The sequence below is a fragment of the Nannospalax galili genome, unplaced genomic scaffold (genome assembly GCF_000622305.1).
Source record: "Nannospalax galili isolate Female #2095 unplaced genomic scaffold, S.galili_v1.0 scaffold540, whole genome shotgun sequence".
In the NCBI taxonomy this organism is placed as follows: domain Eukaryota; kingdom Metazoa; phylum Chordata; class Mammalia; order Rodentia; family Spalacidae; genus Nannospalax; species Nannospalax galili.
This window is the reverse complement of record NW_008348613.1, coordinates 973,023-979,022: the sequence shown is the minus strand read 5'-3', so window position 1 is coordinate 979,022 and position 6,000 is coordinate 973,023.

Below are 6,000 nucleotides of genomic sequence, written 5' to 3'. Positions count from 1 at the left end.
TATCTATTTATTGTTGATTTACTATAATTATATATATAATTATAGTAAATCAACAATAAATATATTGAGAGCAACAGAACTTTATCAGATATATGATTTGGAAATATTTCATATTTCTAAATATTCTGCAAGTTGTTTTGTCTGCTCTTAATAGCATCCTTTAATATGTTAAACTTTTTAATTCTGACAAAATGCAATTTATTTTCCCTTCTGTTAGTTGTGTTTTCAGTGTAATGTCTAAGAAAGCATTGCCAAACTTAGTTGTATGATTTTTTATTTTCATTTATGCCTTTAGTGTTTGGGGTTCATTTTTATACACAAAATAAATTAAGACCCTAACTTTATTGTTTTGCACATAGATTATTCAGTATTCATTGAAGAGATTTTTTTTTCTTATTGAGTGATCTTGGTATTCTTACTGAAATCAGCTGGCTCAAAGATCTACAGATTTATGGGATATACTCATAATTCTATTCTATTGATTATTTTTCTATCCTGTGCTAATACCACACTGTTGTGATTACTGTAGTTTTGTAAAAGCTTTGAAATTAGGAAACGTGAGACCTATGACTTGTTTTTTTCAATATTTTTTGCTTTTTTAAGTTTGCTATTCTGTGTTAATTTCAGGGATGGCTTTCCTGTTTATGGAGAAAACTACTTGATATTTTGATATACTTCGCATTGAATCTGTAAATTGCTTTGGGTAGTGATGCCTTTTCAATACTAAATGTCTAATCCATGCATGTGCATGTTTTTCCATTTATTTGAGTCTTCTTTAATTTCTTTCAGAAAAGTTTTGCAGTTTTTAGTGCATAATTATTTCACCTTTCTCAACTAAGTTTATTGTTGTTTTATTCTTTGGAAACTATTGGAGATTGATTGGTCTTATTTTATTTTTGGATTGTTCATTAGTAATGTATTGACATACAACTGAACTTTTTGTATTCATTTTGTACATAAAACTTTGCTGAATTCACTTATTAGCTTAAACAAACTTTGAGAAATACTTTTAGGATTCCCTATATAGAAAATCAAACTGTATGTGAACAGTGGGGTTGACTTCTTTTTGCCTTTTGGATACGTTTATTTCATCTTCTTGTCTACTTGCTCTGGCTGAAACATTCAGGATAGAGTTGAACAGAAATAGCAAAGGCAGGCAGTCTTGTCTCATTTCTGTTCTTAGAAAGCTTTCTGTCTTTCAATATTGAGTATGATGTCAGTGGTGTGAACATACATACATACACACACACACACACACACACACACACACACACATTCCTTTTATCATGTTAGGAAGTTCTAAGGGAATTTTTTTCCAATCTCAGATTCTACACTCAGTCAAGCTCTCGATCAGAGGTAAGAACAGAATAAAAGACATTTTCAAACTTGTAAAATCTCAGAACCTTTCATCCCATACATCTTTTCAGAGGCAGTTGCTTGAAAGTGAACTACAGGAAAACAAAGGAGCAAAGTAATCAAAGGAAAGATAAAGGGTCCAAGAGGAAACAGATCCAGCCAATCCAAGAGCACAGTAAAAGAGCCTTAAGATGACAGCAAGTCTGGAAAACAGCACTCTCAACTATAACTCTAATGAAACAAAATTATTCCAAAGAGATCCGGGGTAAAGGTTGGGAGAAGCAGAAGCATGAATATATTACTCTGCAGAAGAAGAAATCAGGCAAATTCAAACAGGAAGTTAGGACCCTTAGGGAATAATAAAAATAGAATCTATATAATAGAATAAGAAAGATATTATTTAAAAATGTAGTGGGGAAGACACCATAAGAAAACTGTTTGAGCTAGAAATTATGAAAGTAAACTATGGAATGATTTTAAGTGTAGCATGGCATAAGAAAGTCATCTTAATTGAACTTAACACAGGGCACAGTCCTTGGAGTGGCACTCAGGCCATTGGGAAGCCTGGGCAGGAGAGGGGGTGTTTCTGTCATTATAGGGTTAAAGCTACTTTCTGGTTTGCAGTGCTCACAGAATGCCAATAGAAGATTTAATTATGATTACAGAACAGAAAGAACATTTAACCCATCTGACAGGAAGACAAAAAACATATTTTGGACTATCATTTGAACAATGATTTGTTTCCAATTCTTTATTACTCAAATTAGGTACTTCATGGTAAGAGACTCAACCTACAAGACCTTCCAGATGTGTTGGGGAAGTGGCAGCTTTACAAGGTAATGTGAAGATTGGCCACATCATAGTATTAAAAGGACAAGGGAAGAAAGCTTTTTTAAAAAATTGGGTTGAGAACATACAGGATATTTTTTCATCCTTTGTAGAAGAATAAAATGGGTAATGAGAATATTTCAGGTGGAGGAGAGGAAAATTCCCAGAGAGTTTGCCAAATTACTCTGAAAATTCTATCACTATTTAACTAGTTTCTAACTTTTGCCTGAAAACTGAGAATGAAATATTACATCCAATTCATTTTAAGCATAAATTTGAATCCATGAATAAAGTTTTTCATTTTTATAGATGCCACACCCTTTTCCCGTTCTCTAGTTCTTTTCAATTTTGTTCCATAAGACAATCATGCCATTGTGCTCCATGGAAACCATTCCATGCATTCTTGGCATCAATGTTTGGTCCTCTTGGTATCTTTAACTCCTATTAATATGAATAGGCATGACATCAGTATCAAAAGGTCAAGCAGTTTGGCACAGGACACAAGATATGCTCATAATGGATTGTTTTCTGTACACGTAATATATACAGAGTCAAAGCTTGCTCAGAATATAAATAGTTCTTGAACATATTCCGTCCTTTTTGAAAAGCAATTCTGAATATATGCATAAATTTCATGATTCCTCCTAGCCATTTTGGACATATGATACGTGACTTCACCAGAAAAGGAAAGTGGAAAGTTAAGCACTGATCCAATGAATGTATTGAATGGAGACAGTCAGTCTGGACCACATAAGTGGTAAGACATTTTCTCAGAATCTCCTTTTGAAATTTGAATTATCAATACAGATGCCTAACTTCTCAGTTATTTGTGTATGTGCTGCAAATTACTTGTAATGAAGATATTAAGTGACCATATTTTACCCACTTACATAGAAAGAGAAGAAATAGACCCTATCTAAATAAATGTTTAAACCTTTTGAGGTGGACAGTGTCAATATTTTTTTAACATGATAAATTATGTACCATTAACTTTAGCTGGCTTCTGAAGACTAGGTACTCTCCAAATACAACTTCACCTAACATTCTAGAAGTAGAAAGAACAGGAAGGAAGTCAGACCCTCCTACAAATTTTACTGGCTTATCCCAGAAGGTCTTCTACAGGTTTATATCTATGTTATAAAGACCTTTTGGGATCAGAGTGCAAATAAATAAAAATGTATCAGCACCTTGAAGCAAAAGTCAAAGTTTGCCTTTTAACCAGCACTGAAATATTCATAAGTTCTCTTTTCCACTCGACTGATGCCCTAAATGTCCTCACAGGAAACAAAGGGAAGAGTGTTGTTTTCCATTCTTTCTGGCCTCTGTCACAGGCAGACAGCTCACTAGATCTCCCAGCAGGCTTGTTAATGTCTGAGATTGAGAAAGAAGATGCTTCAAGCCAGGTTTTGTTAATTTCTTATTTTCTAGAACACAGTGTGGATGTACTATGAATATAGTGATGACATCAGTTATAGATGATAATACAAAAATGCACTTAGAAGTAACTGTAAGAAATGACCAAGAAGATACAGACCTATCAAGCACTTTCAGGAATGTTTGGGCAAATAATGTAATTGAGAAATTTCTGCAACACAGTTGTGTTTCTTGGAGGCTTCACTCTTTCTTACCACATGTAAGTATCTTCATGTTCCAACCCTCAGTATTGCCCTTCCTAAAATTAGCCCTTTCCTCCATTAATTAATGAATTTGCCATTTCTTCCATGTGATACTCACAAGCTCATGTACTTCAACCTCCAAAGTTTTCTACCTTGAAAATCTCAACTCTAAAATACCCCCAACTTTAGAAAATTCCCATTTGACATTCATCCATCCATCTCTCCATCTATTCATCCATCCTCCCGTCCAACTGTATTTTCATTTGGCTATCAACACACTTCAGATATCTGAGTCTCCACATTTTTAGCTTTCCTGTTTTACTCAGTCTGGTCCATCTTGATAATCTTTAAAACTTGCCACTTATTTTAACAATTTTTTTGAGTTACCCTATAACAAGGGGCAATGCCTATATTATATATCACAGGCTAGAAAATATCCCCATTCCAGGAATGGACTCTCTCTTTTGGAGTTGTTAACTGTGGGGGGGGGGTGTTCCCATAGACGCTCAAACAATATAGGCTGTTGCCATTGCTCTTGGTTACTGATCAGAACTTGACAGTAAGACCCTAGTGCTGAAGACATAACATATAAGCATCATAGAACAAACAAGGAGAAATCAAGCTGCTACTGATCTCAAAGCTTCATCTCTACTGGTTAGCTTTCATAGTGCTAAAAAGTGTTATACTTGCTACCAGAAAAGTAATCATCAACCTTATCCAGTTATGAACTTTGCAAACTACAATAATGACTGGTCTGACAAGACATAACCTCTGGTGCAATAGTGGCACAAATGTTAGAGGAGTAACCAACTATTTTTCTGATTGGCTTTAAGGCTCACTTCACAAGATTGAACCCATACCTGGCACTATAATCAGGGCCAAGATTATCTGTGACTTCATGGGTCATAAATCACAGGGGAGAACCTACTACTATTATCCTGCTAAATAGACATAGTATTAAGCAGATTCCTAATGACTTATTGTTACATCTACATATTAATGCATTTCTCAACTCTTACCAGAGAGACTTCTTCTTGCAGCAGATGGCAATTAACTCAGAAACCTGTAATTGGTCAATGTACAGAGAATAAGAGACTGTGCAGCACTCAGCCACAGTTGGGACACCTATATCACATGCTTACTCTCTCCTGCTAAGACTCAGGGATCATTGAAAAAGATGGAGTAGAAAGATTGCCTGAGGCAGACGTAGTAGATGACTACAAGGAAACAGTGTGTTCCAGACAACAAGGGGGCTAGACATATGAACTCACAGCAATTATGACACCATTCACAAGACCTACACAAGCTTAAGCCAGACAAAATCTCAGCATGGGGGAGAGGGGTGAACAAGAAACCCCAACCCTAGCTGAGGAACTATTGGCAATTGATAGCTGGTGAGAGAGGGAGAATCCATTTTCTTTAAAGGTGTAATGCCAGGAAGGTTGACCAGGCTCTAATGGATGATGGACCCAGTCCAAGAGCATTCAGGAAACACAAATTAAACTTGGTAGGCCTTTAAAAAATAATGGAGGGCTAGAGAGATGGCTCAGCTGTTAAGAGCACTGGCAGTTCACACAGAGGACCCAGGTTTGATTCCCAGCACCCACATGGCAGCTAACAACCTTCCGTAAGTCCAGTTCCAGGGGATCCAATGCCCTCTTCTGACCTCCATTGGCATTGCACAACACGGGTATACCTACCTACATTCAGGCAATACACTCATACACATAAAATTATTTTTAAAAAATAGAGGACATGAAGTCAAGGGAGTAGTGAGGATAGAGATGGGGATGGAGGTCTGAATATGATCAAAGTACAGTTTATGAAAATGAAAATCTCAAAAAATCAATAAGAATACTTTTTAAAAGTTTGCCACTTAAAATTATTTCTTCTTTTTTCTTACAAAAAGAAAATGTGTTCATAAGCACTTAGTTCTTTAATTTCAGCCTATCCATAATATCATGTACATTAAAGGGTTGACCATTTCAACATTACGTTAATTTGAAATCCTTTAGACATTTGCTGTTTTGCCAGTCACTATCTGCTCTTGGTGAGTTGTGTTCTGTTTTTACCCTTTCCTGTTTCCAGGCTGGTAAATGCCTTCAGAGGAGGTCACCATACCTGTTCATGAATGCTCTTTCTAGTTTACACCCTCTAAGCTCTTTTTCAGTGCCATTCTTGCCAAGTGGCTATTTGAGTC